This window comes from Sminthopsis crassicaudata, chromosome 1 (assembly GCF_048593235.1).
Source record: "Sminthopsis crassicaudata isolate SCR6 chromosome 1, ASM4859323v1, whole genome shotgun sequence".
NCBI lineage: Eukaryota > Metazoa > Chordata > Mammalia > Dasyuromorphia > Dasyuridae > Sminthopsis > Sminthopsis crassicaudata.
Genome location: NC_133617.1, coordinates 757,178,055 through 757,194,334, shown reverse-complemented (window position 1 = coordinate 757,194,334; position 16,280 = coordinate 757,178,055). Strand labels below are relative to the sequence as shown.

General features: G+C 42.9%; 1 long non-coding RNA gene across 3 annotated transcripts in view; it reads left to right on the top strand.

Moving 5' to 3' along the window:
- Nucleotides 1-16,280, top strand: part of LOC141555990 (uncharacterized) — a 239,628-nt gene that overhangs the window by 103,157 nt on the left and 120,191 nt on the right. The window contains exon 9 of one of the 3 annotated variants that reach the window (XR_012486405.1): nt 4,648-4,697. The exons of 1 other annotated variant lie outside the window; for it this stretch is intronic. This is a non-coding gene — a long non-coding RNA (uncharacterized LOC141555990). Of the gene's footprint in view, nt 1-4,647; nt 4,799-16,280 lie in introns of all 3 variants that reach the window. One more of the 3 variants, XR_012486403.1, reaches the window with a different exon arrangement.

The following is a 16,280-nucleotide window of genomic DNA, read 5'->3' as shown; positions in this document are numbered from 1 at the left end:
CATTGGTGGAAAGATCCCCCTTTTCATTTGTAAGACTATCAATTTGATTTTCCTCTTTCTTTTTTTTGATCAAATTTACCAACGGTTTATCTATTTTATTGGCTTTTTCATAAAACCAACTCTTGGTTTTATTTATTAATTCAATAGTTTTTTTACTTTCAATATTATTGATTTCTCCTTTTAATTTTTGTATTTCAAGTTTAATTTTTGGTTGGGGGTTTATAATTTGGTCTTTTTCTAGCCTTTTAAGTTGTAAGCCCAATTCGTTAATCTTCTCTTTCTCTATTTTCTTCAAATAAGCCTCTAAAGATATAAAATTTCCCCTTATTACTGCTTTAGCTGCATCCCAAAGATTTTGATATGATGTCTCATCATTGTCATTATCTTGGGTGAAATTGTTAATTGTTTCTATAATTTGCTCTTTTACCCAGTCATTCTTTAAGATGAGATTATTCAGTTTCCAATTACTTTTTGGTCTATTTACCCCTAACTTTTTACTGAATGTAGCTTTTATTGCATTGTGATCTGAGAAGAAGGCATTTATTATTTCTGCCTTCCTACATTTAATTTTGAGATCTTTATGTCCTAATATATGGTCTATTTTTGTATAGGATCCATGAACTGCTGAGAAGAAAGTATATTCCTTTCTATTGCCATTCAGTTTTCTCCAAAGGTCTATCATACCTAGTTTTTCTAATGTTCTATTTACTTTTTAAATTTCTTTCTTGTTTGTTTTGTGGTTTGATTTGTCTAAATCTGAGAGTGCAAGGTTGAGATCTCCCACTATTATAGTTTTACTGTCTATTTCTTCTTGCAATTCTCTTAACTTTTCCTTTAGAAAGTTAGATGCTATACCACTTGGTGCATATATGTTTAGTATTGATATGGCTTCATTATTTATGCTACCTTTCAGCAGGATATAGTTTCCTTCCTTATCTTTTTTAATGAGATCTACTTCTGCTTTTGCTTGATCTGAGATAAGGATAGCTACCCCTGCTTTTTTGGCTTTACCTGAAGCATAATAGGCTCTGTTCCAACCTTTTACCTTTACTCTGTATGTATCTCCCTGCTTTAAGTGTGTTTCCTGTAGACAACATATTGTAGGGTTCTGCTTTTTGATCCAATCTGCTATCTGTCTCCGTTTGATGGGATCGTTCATCCCATTTACATTTACAGTTAAAATTACTAATTCTGTATTTCCTGCCATCGTATTATCCCCAGATTATGCTTTTTTCCCTTGACCCCCCTGATCCCCCTCCACGATATTTAATTTACAGACCCCCCCTTGTGACGCGCAACCCTCCCTCTTTTTTTTTTTTTTTTTAGGATCCCTCCCCCCTCCCTCCAAGTCCCTTCACTTATTCTCCTTTTCCTTTTCCCTTTTCCTCTCCCACCTTTTAATGAGGTGAGAGAAAATTCTCTGAAAAACAAATATGTTAATTATTTACTCTTTGAGCCTCTCCTGATGAGAGTAAGATTCACACAATGATTCTCCCCCTCACTAAGTTCCCTCAGATATGGTGTATTTTCTATGCCTCTTCCTGGGATGTAGTTTCCCTCTTTTTATCATTCCTTCCCCTTTTTCTGAACCGACCTCCTTCCCTGTACTACACCCCCCTTTTTTTCTTTTATATCAGTAAAATCAAATTATCCTTGAGTACTTTTTATATACCCACAACAGAGTTACAGTTCTCAAGGGTTCTGTGTACCTTTTTCTGTTTCTCTTCAGTCTTGTGGATGTAGATCAAATTTTTTATTTAAGTCTGGTTTTTTTCTTAGAAACATATAGAATTCCTCTGTTTCATTGAATGACCATGTTCTTCCATGGAAAAAGATGCTAAACTTAGCTGGGTAGTTCATTCTTGGTTACAGTTCTTGATCTTTTGCCTTATGGAATATCAGGTTCCAGGCCCTTCTATCTTTTAATGTGGAGGCAGCCAGATCTTGGGTGACCCTTATTGTGGTACCTTGGTATTTAAATTGTTTTTTTCTAGCTGCTTGCAGGATTTTCTCCTTTGTGTGGTAATTCTGCAGCTTAGCCACTATATTCCGTGGTGTTCTTTTTTTAGGGTCTATTTCAGAAGGAGTTCGACGAATTCTTTCCACATCTGCTTTCCCTTCTGTTTCTATTATCTCTGGACAGTTCTCTTTGATAATTTCCTGTAAAATAGAATCTAGGCTCTTTTTTTGGTCATAGTTTTCGGGAAGTCCAATGATCCGCAGATTATCTCTCCTAGATCTATTTTCCAGGTCTATAGATTTTCCCAGTAAGTATTTGACGTTGTTCTCCAGCTTCTCATTTTTTTTGTTTTGTTTGACTGATTCTTGGGTTCTCTGTGAATCATTCATTTCTATTTGTTCCATCCTGACTTTTAAGGAGTTATTTTCTTCTTTCACAGATTTTAGTTCTTTTTGTAAGTGCCCAATTTCATTTTTAAATGAATTATTTTGCTCTATTGAATTTTTTTTGCATTTCCCTAATTTTTTTTTGAGAATTATTTTCTTTTTCCAATTTAGAAATTCTATTTTTTGAGACTTTTTTTTTTATCTTTTCCAATTCAGAAATCCAACTTTCCTGTGTTTTTTTTAACCTTTTCTAATTCATAAATTTTGTTTCCCTGCATCTCCTGTGAATTCTTTATTTTTTCCAACTCCAATTTCAGGACGTTGTTATTCTCTATCATAGCTTCCCTTTCCTTTCCCCATTTTTCTTCAAACTCCCTTAATTTTTTAAGAGTTTCTTCTAGGAGAGAGTTATGTGATGGGGGGCAGGAATCGTTCCCCTTTAGGTTGTTATCTGCTGTCTCTCTGCTGTTAACTTCCTCGGGGTTGGATACCCGCTCTTTCTCTGTATAGAAGGAATCTATAGTTTTTCTGGCTTTTTTCCTCATATTTAAAAAATCTTTTGGGGTCTGTCCCTGGGGTAGGAAATTATTTATTTACTTCTTTACCAGCTTCCTCCCAGACAGGATGGATGCAGCGGCTCCTGCCCCTGAGCTAAGATAGAGCTCTGGGAGAGAGTCCCCACCCCCTCCCTGGAGGTGCCTCAGAGGTGATTAGCGCTGCTGTGCCCTGAGGGCGCTGAACAGTAAAGGCAGCACAAAGCCCAGCCTATGCGTCCCGGTGGGGCGTGGATGTCTGCAGCAGGTGAAGTGGTGAAAAGCCCCTGTGCTCAAACTGGAAGTGTCTGCCAGAAACCGCGTTCCTAGTTCAAAGGTTCCACTTCTCTGGGACTTCCTGGAGCTGAGTTCCACTCCCTCCAGCTAAACTAGGCAGTGTGTGTTGCCTTGGGCCGTATCCACCCACTTGTCAATCTCTTAACTATTCTCAGGTGGTAGCTGAGGCCACACCCCCTGGTGCCGAGATCTGCTGAGTCACCTCCAGGATCCGGGAAAATCTAATCTGAGTTTTTAAAGTATTTTGGCTTTCTCTTCTGAACTGCTAAATAATTAGCAGAGAAGAGCTAACAGCTTGTGCCAGATTCCTTTACTTCAGTGGCTTCTCTGATCCCAGAGCCCTTCCCAGCGCAATGGGCAGAGTATGCTAGCACCCAGCCTTCTGTGCTGGCCTCTCTTCTCCCTCCCCTGGGGACTGACCTTTTCTGTTGAAACTCCAGATTCTCTTCAGCTGGTAAGTCGTGCTTCCAGTCCTTGTGGTATCTATCAGTCCTGGGCTTATTTTGAGACTTAATTTATCTAATTGGTTGTGAGGGAGTGAGGACGTTCACAGAGTCGTGTGTTTCTTCTCCGCCATCTTGGCTCCGCCCTCTATTGCAACTTTATGAAGACGGAACCCAAGTTCCAAGCCTGTCCTTCTAGATATTCTTAATGTTGGCTGTAACAACTTCGTTTGTTCTGTGCATCCTTACATTGAGTTTGCAGGTCACTGAAATCCCCTAACAGAAAGGTCCCCTGGGTGTCACCTAGTCCAAAGCTGCTTCAAATGGGGGTTGTAACCCCTAATGCAGTCAGGTAACTGTATAGAGGGGTCATGAAAAGTTAATATTTCACCAGTATTTAACGTTGTGGATAAAAAGAAATCCACCTCATGGGTATGAACATTTTCTTTGCCAAAAATGATAAAATTGTGAATATAGCAAATATATATATATATATATATATATATATATACATATTTATCTAAGGTATAAATATATATCTTTATTTCTAGGATATATATGTGATAAAAATATATACATAATTTTAAAAATGTATTATTTAAAAATTTACTCTCAGGCAATACTTGATTTGCATATCTATTTTAAACTTAAGGACATGGAAAAATTCCTCAGCAAACAGGGCATTTAGAGGGAAAAGTTTAAGAAGCTTTGATTTAGTCTACCATTCTCTTTTATAGACGGCAGTTGTAATCTTGAAAAATTGGGTGGTTTTCCCAAGGGCTTTTATGGGGTGAGGGGTCTGACTGGCTTTGGAGGAAAAAACCTTTCACTTCCCATTCCGGTCTCCAATTCCATTTTCAGTATAACGTCGAAGTTGCAACATTAAAAAAGATTATTTCCTTGCATTATCAATTTGCAATTGTCTGCCCCTGTCCCTCCCAAACCCACTTTAGGAAAGGACAACATTTGTTAAATATATGTGAAACCATACAAAACATACTTGCATGTATCAATTTTTTTCTCTGTAGGTGAACAACATTTTCTTTCAGAAGACCTTCGCAGTTAAATGAAATTTCCTGTAAGTTGGAAGAAGTCAGCCATTCTCCTTCACTTTTCCACTAATTTTGCTGTACCCGTATATATTCCCTTGGTTCTTCTCTTCAGTCAGCATGAGTTCCTGTAAGTTTTTCCTATTTTTAAAAATCAACTTGTTCATTATTTCTACAGGCACAATGATATTCCATTACATTCATATTCTACAACTTCATCACCCCCAGCCCAATGGATTGGGATCCCTTCACTTGGCAGCTCTTTGCCAGCACAAAATGAGTTGTTGTCACTATTGTTGTATATATAGGTCTTTTTGTTTCTTAAAAAAAAAAAATCTCTCTGTGGTTTGGACACTCCCTTGCAGAGTTGGCTGAGAGCTCCTGAATGCCCCTCCCCCTGTTTCTGTTGCCCCAGGGCCTCTTCTGGGCTTGTGCAGGATGTGGTCAACTATTGGCTGCCTTGGTCAGGGAGGGCGGGACATCTGGGGTAGGAGTCTGGATCTTTCTGGAACTTTCTGGTTTTGATGTACCCATATATAGTCCTTGGTTGTGCTCTTCAGTCAGCATGAGTTCCTGTAAGTTTTCCACATTTAAATTAACTTGTTCCTTGTTTCTTCAGTCAAAATGATATTCCATCAAATTCATATTCCACAAGTAAATCACCCCTTGCCCAATGTATGGGGATCCCACCAGGTGGCAGCTCTTTGCCACCAAAAATTGAGTTGCTGTAACTATTGTATATATGTCTTTTTCTTTCTTTAAAAAAAAAAATGTCTTTAGGGTTTGGACAATGCCATTCGGGGTAGGCTGAGAGCTCCTGAAATTCCCCCTCCTCCTGCTTTTTTTTTTCCCTTAGGCCTAGTGTGGGTTTGTGCTGGATGTGGTCAAGTATTGGCCGCCTTGTTAAGGGAGGGCAGAACTAGTGGTGTAGGATTCTGGATTGTTCTGGTCCCTCATTCCCATGAATCAGACTTTACCTAAGGGCTTTCTATATTGTCTTGGTGGGGGGCAATGTTGTTTCACTCTTCCCTTTTTTGGGGTTTTCCTATCCCCAGTTCATTTTGAGAAAGAGTTGTTAAATTGCTTGGAGTAAAATTTGCTGCACGTTGGTGGATGGTGTTGCCTGCGTTTCATAAGTGTACCTCTGTGCCAATAACTACCTCTGTGCAATTAAGGGTACCTGTGTTCAAATAAATGTACCCCTGTCCAAATAACTACCACTGTGCAAATAATTATAAATGTATGTAAATAACAACATGTGTGTAAATATATATATATATATATATATATATATGTATATATATATATATATATATATATATATATGAATAAGAGTAGCTCTGCAGAAATACGTGAACCTCGGGGGAAATAACTGCATCTCTGTGGGAATAACTGTACCTGTCTGCAAATAACTATCTCTTTGCAAATAAGTGTACCACCGTGGAAATCAGTGTACCTCTGTGCAAATAACTATACCCCTATGGAAATAACTGCCTCTGTGAAAATAAGTGTACCGCTGTGGAAATAAGTGTACCTTGGTGCAACTAAGAATGTCTGTGCAGATATTTCCACCTGAATGTCTCCATAGGGGGAAGTTGTGGACTTTCCAAACTCTCTGCCTCCGGGGCACTTACATTCTCTGATGTCTCCTCAGAACTGCAGCTGCTCTTCTCTCAACTCCTCTCAGAGGGTCAGTTGTGTTCCCTTTCCTCACTATTGAGAGGCCTTTGTATTTCCTGTCCTCTCTCTGCCTTTTTGAAAAATTTCATTCCCATTCCATAAGCAACCGTGAATCAGAACAGGCCCCCCCACAACTCAATCACGGGTCACAATGCACAGCTGCTGAGGTCCTTGCAAAACTGAACCCCTTTCCCCCAGCTGGGGTTCATACCAAAAAACCCCTCTATTGTTTTCCAGGCACTCTTCAGCTCATTATATCCAACTTGGTCCCCCTGGCTAGCAATTTTTCCTACCTACTCTGTGCCAGTAAGAGTAAGTATTCCAGTATGTAGTATTTACATGTTGCCACCTTTGTGCCTGTCACTGTCTTCAAGACTTTGCATAAATACATAACAGCTAACCTTGACATCCTGCCTAATGTGTGGGCTGCAATGTGCTATGGACCCCATATTTGTTACTACTCATACTACCATTTAGGGTTCTTACTCTTTTAGGTCATTGAAGGAGGAAATTTAGAGACATTCATACAAAGAGTTTGACTGTATACCCCCTTCATACCCCCTGCTGTGAGCCATTCAATGTTTGAGACCTCTTAAACGTGGTGATCCGTCCTTTTGGCACCTCCTGTGTGCCAAAAATTCTCCTTGGAAACGGCCATTTATGAACACTTATGGTTTCCTTGTGCAGCAACTACTAAGTAGCAATCATTTAGCAAAGAGCATTGCATATATTAAAAAATATATCTAGCATTTTTAGCAATTATTTCCAGTGACTGTGCCAAGCATTACAGAGAAAGGCATAATCATAACTAGTAGGTGATATGAAACGCACCACGTGAAACACTCTCTCTCTCTTCATCATACCTCCTATGTGTATCCCGCCAAATACGTGCCTTTCACTGTTCCCAGGAATTTCCATCCAGAAAGGTTTAGACTTTAATACTGGCTACTGTGTGACAGTCATTGTGCCAACGGCTGTATATTTATTAATAATAATAATAACTAGCATCGATGGTACCGACTATGGATCATTCAGTGTCGAAGGGAATTCGCAGGACATCCTAAAACGTGTTAGCCTTTATAACACGTGCTGTGTGCCAGTCACGCTTTACATTTGTTGACCATAACTGGGGTTGATGTCACCTAATATGTGCTGGTAATTGTCCTATTCGGTGTCCATTTAGGAATACTAAGAGTTTCCAATCATACCCCCGAGTAAGTGGCATTTATTTTACAAAAGCTTTCTAGATATTGACCCGTCTTGGGGTTCCGCCTCACTTGGGAGACTCCCCCATCTTGGGGTTCCAGACCACCTACTACGTATCCTGTCCGATGCCTTGTGTCCCAGGTGCCAAAGCCTGGTCTCTTGCATGGCCTCCTGACCTGGAAATTCTAGCCCAAAGGTGTTTCCCCTTCAGAGTGGTCTATCCCTTGCCAGGGGTCTTTATTCAGATATGATATTCTCTTCTATGAGGATGACCCCAAGTCCTCTAGAATTTTCACCCCTCTGTGTTCACCCTGAGGCAGAAAATTTGCAGAAAGGAGGGTGAGGCTTTTGTCCTCAGTAGAGCCCAGAGTGTAACTTGATCATGTCTGAACCCAACCTGCAACCCTGTCCTTCTAGGAATTCTGAATGTTGGCTGTACCACCTTGGTTTGTCCTGTGCGTCGTTCCATTGAGTTTGCAGTCCACTGAAACCCCTAGCACAAAGGGACCCTGGGTATCACCTAGTCCAAAGTTTCTTAAATTGTGGGTTATAACCACTACTGGGGTCAGGTAACCGAATAGAGGGGTCATGAAAAATTAGTATCCCACCAGTATTTAATTCTATAGGAAACAATAAAGCCATCTCATGTGTCTGACCATTTTCTTTCCAATCATGGAAAAAAGTATAAATATAGCGAATACATATATATAACAACTATATGATGTAAAAACAGACATATATTTATGTATAAAATATACATGTGGTGTAAACATGGAAATATGTTTTTCACATATTTGGCCAGAGGGCAACTGTGGACCCTCTCAAGTCTCTCCCCCTGGGGCAATTCCCCTTCTGGGATGTCTCCACAAGAGGGCAGCTGTGGACCCTCTGAACTGTCTGCCCCCGGGGCAATTCCCCTTCTGGGATGTCTCCACAAGAGGGCAGCTGTGGACCCTCTGAACTCTCTCCCCCCGGGGCAATTCCCCTTCTGGGATGTCTCCACAAGAGGGCAGCTGTGGACCCTCTGAACTGTCTGCCCCCGGGGCAATTCCCCTTCTGGGATGTCTCCACAAGAGGGCAGCTGTGGACCCTCTGAACTGTCTGCCCCCGGGGCAATTCCCCTTCTGGGATGTCTCCACAAGAGGGCAGCTGTGGACCCTCTGAACTCTCTCCCCCTGGGGCAATTCCCCTTCTGGGATGTCTCCACAAGAGGGCATCTGTGGACCCTCTTTACTCTCTGCCCCCGGGGCAGTTGCCCTTCTGTGTTGTCTCCACAGGGGGCAGTTGTGGACTTTCCAAACTCTCTGCCTCCGGGGCATTTACATTCTCTGATGTCTCCTCAGAACTGCAGCTGCTCTTCTCTCAACTCTTCTCAGAGGGTCAGTTGTGTTCCCTTTCCTCAGTATTGAGAGGCCTTTGTATTTCCTGTCCTCTCTCTGCCTTTTTGAAAAATTTCATTCCCATTCCATAAGCAACCGTGAATCAGAACAGGCCCCCCCACAACTCAATCACGGGTCACAATGCACAGCTGCTGAGGTCCTTGCAAAACTGAACCCCTTTCCCGCAGCTGGGGTTCATACCAAAAAACCCCTCTATTGTTTTCCAGGCACTCTTCAGCTCATTATATCCAACTTGGTCCCCCTGGCTAGCAATTTTTCCTACCTACTCTGTGCCAGTAAGAGTAAGTATTCCAGTATGTAGTATTTACATGTTGCCACCTTTGTGCCTGTCACTGTCTTCAAGACTTTGCATAAATACATAACAGCTAACCTTGACATCCTGCCTAATGTGTGGGCTGCAATGTGCTATGGACCCCATATTTGTTACTACTCATACTACCATTTAGGGTTCTTACTCTTTTAGGTCATTGAAGAAGGAAATTTAGAGACATTCATACAAAGAGTTTGACTGTATACCCCCTTCATACCCCCTGCTGTGAGCCATTCAATGTTTGAGACCTCTTAAACGTGGTGATCCGTCCTTTTGGCACCTCCTGTGTGCCAAAAATTCTCCTTGGAAACGGCCATTTATGAACACTTATGGTTTCCTTGTGCAGCAACTACTAAGTAGCAATCATTTAGCAAAGAGCATTGCATATATTAAAAAATATATCTAGCATTTTTAGCAATTATTTCCAGTGACTGTGCCAAGCATTACAGAGAAAGGCATAATCATAACTAGTAGGTGATATGAAACGCACCACGTGAAACACTCTCTCTCTCTTCATCATACCTCCTATGTGTATCCCGCCAAATACGTGCCTTTCACTGTTCCCAGGAATTTCCATCCAGAAAGGTTTAGACTTTAATACTGGCTACTGTGTGACAGTCATTGTGCCAACGGCTGTATATTTATTAATAATAATAATAACTAGCATCGATGGTACCGACTATGGATCATTCAGTGTCGAAGGGAATTCACAGGACATCCTAAAACGTGTTAGCCTTTATAACACGTGCTGTGTGCCAGTCACGCTTTACATTTGTTGACCATAACTGGGGTTGATGTCACCTAATATGTGCTGGTAATTTTCCTATTCGGTGTCCATTTAGGAATACTAAGAGTTTCCAATCATACCCCCGAGTAAGTGGCATTTATTTTACAAAAGCTTTCTAGATATTGACCCGTCTTGGGGTTCCGCCTCACTTGGGAGACTCCCCCATCTTGGGGTTCCAGACCACCTACTACGTATCCTGTCCGATGCCTTGTGTCCCAGGTGCCAAAGCCTGGTCTCTTGCATGGCCTCCTGACCTGGAAATTCTAGCCCAAAGGTGTTTCCCCTTCAGAGTGGTCAATCCCTTGCCAGGGGTCTTTATTCAGATATGATATTCTCTTCTATGAGGATGACCCCAAGTCCTCTAGAATTTTCACCCCTCTGTGTTCACCCTGAGGCAGAAAATTTGCAGAAAGGAGGGTGAGGCTTTTGTCCTCAGTAGAGCCCAGAGTGTAACTTGATCATGTCTGAACCCAACCTGCAACCCTGTCCTTCTAGGAATTCTGAATGTTGGCTGTACCACCTTGGTTTGTCCTGTGCGTCGTTCCATTGAGTTTGCAGTCCACTGAAACCCCTAGCACAAAGGGACCCTGGGTATCACCTAGTCCAAAGTTTCTTAAATTGTGGGTTATAACCACTACTGGGGTCAGGTAACCGAATAGAGGGGTCATGAAAAATTAGTATCCCACCAGTATTTAATTCTATAGGAAACAATAAAGCCATCTCATGTGTCTGACCATTTTCTTTCCAATCATGGAAAAAAGTATAAATATAGCGAATACATATATATAACAACTATATGATGTAAAAACAGACATATATTTATGTATAAAATATACATGTGGTGTAAACATGGAAATATGTTTTTCACATATTTGGCCAGAGGGCAACTGTGGACCCTGTGAACTGTCTGCCCCTGGGGCAATTCCCCTTCTGGGATGTCTCCACAAGAGGGCAGCTGTGGACCCTCTGAACTCTCTCCCCCCTGGGGCAATTCCCCTTCTGGGATGTCCTCCACAAGAGGGCAGCTGTGGACCCTCTGAACTGTCTGCCCCCGGGGCAATTCCCCTTCTGGGATGTCTCCACAAGAGGGCAGCTGTGGACCCTCTGAACTGTCTGCCCCTGGGGCAATTCCCCTTCTGGGATGTCTCCACAAGAGGGCATCTGTGGACCCTCTTTACTCTCTGCCCCCGGGGCAGTTGCCCTTCTGTGTTGTCTCCACAGGGGGCAGTTGTGGACTTTCCAAACTCTCTGCCTCCGGGGCAGTTACATTCTCTGATGTCTCCTCAGAACTGCAGCTGCTCTTCTCTCAACTCTTCTCAGAGGGTCAGTTGTGTTCCCTTTCCTCACTATTGAGAGGCCTTTGTATTTCCTGTCCTCTCTCTGCCTTTTTGAAAAATTTCATTCCCATTCCATAAGCAACCGTGAATCAGAACAGGCCCCCCCACAACTCAATCACAGGTCACAATGCACAGCTGCTGAGGTCCTTGCAAAACTGAACCCCTTTCCCGCAGCTGCGGTTCATACCAAAAAACCCCTCTATTGTTTTCCAGGCACTCTTCAGCTCATTATATCCAACTTGGTCCCCCTGGCTAGCAATTTTTCCTACCTACTCTGTGCCAGTAAGAGTAAGTATTCCAGTATGTAGTATTTACATGTTGCCACCTTTGTGCCTGTCACTGTCTTCAAGACTTTGCATAAATACATAACAGCTAACCTTGACATCCTGCCTAATGTGTGGGCTGCAATGTGCTATGGACCCCATATTTGTTACTACTCATACTACCATTTAGGGTTCTTACTCTTTTAGGTCATTGAAGGAGGAAATTTAGAGACATTCATACAAAGAGTTTGACTGTATACCCCCTTCATACCCCCTGCTGTGAGCCATTCAATGTTTGAGACCTCTTAAACGTGGTGATCCGTCCTTTTGGCACCTCCTGTGTGCCAAAAATTCTCCTTGGAAACGGCCATTTATGAACACTTATGGTTTCCTTGTGCAGCAACTACTAAGTAGCAATCATTTAGCAAAGAGCATTGCATATATTAAAAAATATATCTAGCATTTTTAGCAATTATTTCCAGTGACTGTGCCAAGCATTACAGAGAAAGGCATAATCATAACTAGTATGTGATATGAAACGCACCACGTGAAACACTCTCTCTCTCTTCATCATACCTCCTATGTGTATCCCGCCAAATACGTGCCTTTCACTGTTCCCAGGAATTTCCATCCAGAAAGGTTTAGACTTTAATACTGGCTACTGTGTGACAGTCATTGTGCCAACGGCTGTATATTTATTAATAATAATAATAACTAGCATCGATGGTACCGACTATGGATCATTCAGTGTCGAAGGGAATTCACAGGACATCCTAAAACGTGTTAGCCTTTATAACACGTGCTGTGTGCCAGTCACGCTTTACATTTGTTGACCATAACTGGGGTTGATGTCACCTAATATGTGCTGGTAATTGTCCTATTCGGTGTCCATTTAGGAATACTAAGAGTTTCCAATCATACCCCCGAGTAAGTGGCATTTATTTTACAAAAGCTTTCTAGATATTGACCCGTCTTGGGGGTCCGCCTCACTTGGGAGACTCCCCCATCTTGGGGTTCCAGACCACCTACTACGTATCCTGTCCGATGCCTTGTGTCCCAGGTGCCAAAGCCTGGTCTCTTGCATGGCCTCCTGACCTGGAAATTCTAGCCCAAAGGTGTTTCCCCTTCAGAGTGGTCTATCCCTTGCCAGGGGTCTTTATTCAGATATGATATTCTCTTCTATGAGGATGACCCCAAGTCCTCTAGAATTTTCACCCCTCTGTGTTCACCCTGAGGCAGAAAATTTGCAGAAAGGAGGGTGAGGCTTTTGTCCTCAGTAGAGCCCAGAGTGTAACTTGATCATGTCTGAACCCAACCTGCAACCCTGTCCTTCTAGGAATTCTGAATGTTGGCTGTACCACCTTGGTTTGTCCTGTGCGTCGTTCCATTGAGTTTGCAGTCCACTGAAACCCCTAGCACAAAGGGACCCTGGGTATCACCTAGTCCAAAGTTTCTTAAATTGTGGGTTATAACCACTACTGGGGTCAGGTAACCGAATAGAGGGGTCATGAAAAATTAGTATCCCACCAGTATTTAATTCTATAGGAAACAATAAAGCCATCTCATGTGTCTGACCATTTTCTTTCCAATCATGGAAAAAAGTATAAATATAGCGAATACATATATATAACAACTATATGATGTAAAAACAGACATATATTTATGTATAATATATACATGTGGTGTAAACATGGAAATATGTTTTTCACATATTTGGCCAGAGGGCAACTGTGGACCCTGTGAACTGTCTGCCCCTGGGGCAATTCCCCTTCTGGGATGTCTCCACAAGAGGGCAGCTGTGGACCCTCTGAACTGTCTGCCCCCGGGGCAATTCCCCTTCTGGGATGTCTCCACAAGAGGGCAGCTGTGGACCCTCTGAACTCTCTCCCCCCGGGGCAATTCCCCTTCTGGGATGTCTCCACAAGAGGGCAGCTGTGGACCCTCTGAACTGTCTGCCCCCGGGGCAATTCCCCTTCTGGGATGTCTCCACAAGAGGGCAGCTGTGGACCCTCTGAACTGTCTGCCCCCGGGGCAATTCCCCTTCTGGGATGTCTCCACAAGAGGGCAGCTGTGGACCCTCTGAACTCTCTCCCCCTGGGGCAATTCCCCTTCTGGGATGTCTCCACAAGAGGGCATCTTTGGACCCTCTTTACTCTCTGCCCCCGGGGCAGTTGCCCTTCTGTGTTGTCTCCACAGGGGGCAGTTGTGGACTTTCCAAACTCTCTGCCTCCGGGGCATTTACATTCTCTGATGTCTCCTCAGAACTGCAGCTGCTCTTCTCTCAACTCTTCTCAGAGGGTCAGTTGTGTTCCCTTTCCTTACTATTGAGAGGCCTTTGTATTTCCTGTCCTCTCTCTGCCTTTTTGAAAAATTTCATTCCCATTCCATAAGCAACCGTGAATCAGAACAGGCCCCCCCACAACTCAATCACGGGTCACAATGCACAGCTGCTGAGGTCCTTGCAAAACTGAACCCCTTTCCCGCAGCTGGGGTTCATACCAAAAAACCCCTCTATTGTTTTCCAGGCACTCTTCAGCTCATTATATCCAACTTGGTCCCCCTGGCTAGCAATTTTTCCTACCTACTCTGTGCCAGTAAGAGTAAGTATTCCAGTATGTAGTATTTACATGTTGCCACCTTTGTGCCTGTCACTGTCTTCAAGACTTTGCATAAATACATAACAGCTAACCTTGACATCCTGCCTAATGTCTGGGCTGCAATGTGCTATGGACCCCATATTTGTTACTACTCATACTACCATTTAGGGTTCTTACTCTTTTAGGTCATTGAAGAAGGAAATTTAGAGACATTCATACAAAGAGTTTGACTGTATACCCCCTTCATACCCCCTGCTGTGAGCCATTCAATGTTTGAGACCTCTTAAACGTGGTGATCCGTCCTTTTGGCACCTCCTGTGTGCCAAAAATTCTCCTTGGAAACGGCCATTTATGAACACTTATGGTTTCCTTGTGCAGCAACTACTAAGTAGCAATCATTTAGCAAAGAGCATTGCATATATTAAAAAATATATCTAGCATTTTTAGCAATTATTTCCAGTGACTGTGCCAAGCATTACAGAGAAAGGCATAATCATAACTAGTATGTGATATGAAACGCACCACGTGAAACACTCTCTCTCTCTTCATCATACCTCCTATGTGTATCCCGCCAAATACGTGCCTTTCACTGTTCCCAGGAATTTCCATCCAGAAAGGTTTAGACTTTAATACTGGCTACTGTGTGACAGTCATTGTGCCAACGGCTGTATATTTATTAATAATAATAATAACTAGCATCGATGGTACCGACTATGGATCATTCAGTGTCGAAGGGAATTCACAGGACATCCTAAAACGTGTTAGCCTTTATAACACGTGCTGTGTGCCAGTCACGCTTTACATTTGTTGACCATAACTGGGGTTGATGTCACCTAATATGTGCTGGTAATTTTCCTATTCGGTGTCCATTTAGGAATACTAAGAGTTTCCAATCATACCCCCGAGTAAGTGGCATTTATTTTACAAAAGCTTTCTAGATATTGACCCGTCTTGGGGTTCCGCCTCACTTGGGAGACTCCCCCATCTTGGGGTTCCAGACCACCTACTACGTATCCTGTCCGATGCCTTGTGTCCCAGGTGCCAAAGCCTGGTCTCTTGCATGGCCTCCTGACCTGGAAATTCTAGCCCAAAGGTGTTTCCCCTTCAGAGTGGTCTATCCCTTGCCAGGGCTCTTTATTCAGATATGATATTCTCTTCTATGAGGATGACCCCAAGTCCTCTAGAATTTTCACCCCTCTGTGTTCACCCTGAGGCAGAAAATTTGCAGAAAGGAGGGTGAGGCTTTTGTCCTCAGTAGAGCCCAGAGTGTAACTTGATCATGTCTGAACCCAACCTGCAACCCTGTCCTTCTAGGAATTCTGAATGTTGGCTGTACCACCTTGGTTTGTCCTGTGCGTCGTTCCATTGAGTTTGCAGTCCACTGAAACCCCTAGCACAAAGGGACCCTGGGTATCACCTAGTCCAAAGTTTCTTAAATTGTGGGTTATAACCACTACTGGGGTCAGGTAACCGAATAGAGGGGTCATGAAAAATTAGTATCCCACCAGTATTTAATTCTATAGGAAACAATAAAGCCATCTCATGTGTCTGACCATTTTCTTTCCAATCATGGAAAAAAGTATAAATATAGCGAATACATATATATAACAACTATATGATGTAAAAACAGACATATATTTATGTATAAAATATACATGTGGTGTAAACATGGAAATATGTTTTTCACATATTTGGCCAGAGGGCAACTGTGGACCCTGTGAACTGTCTGCCCCCGGGGCAATTCCCCTTCTGGGATGTCTCCACAAGAGGGCAGCTGTGGACCCTCTGAACTGTCTGCCCCGGGGCAGTTGCCCTTCTGTGTTGTCTCCACAAGAGGGCAGCTGTGGACCCTCTGAACTGTCTGCCCCCGGGGCAATTCCCCTTCTGGGATGTCTCCACAAGAGGGCAGCTGTGGACCCTCTGAACTCTCTCCCCCTGGGGCAATTCCCCTTCTGGGATGTCTCCACTAGAGGGCATCTGTGGACCCTCTTTACTCTCTGCCCCCGGGGCAGTTGCCCTTCTGTGTTGTCTC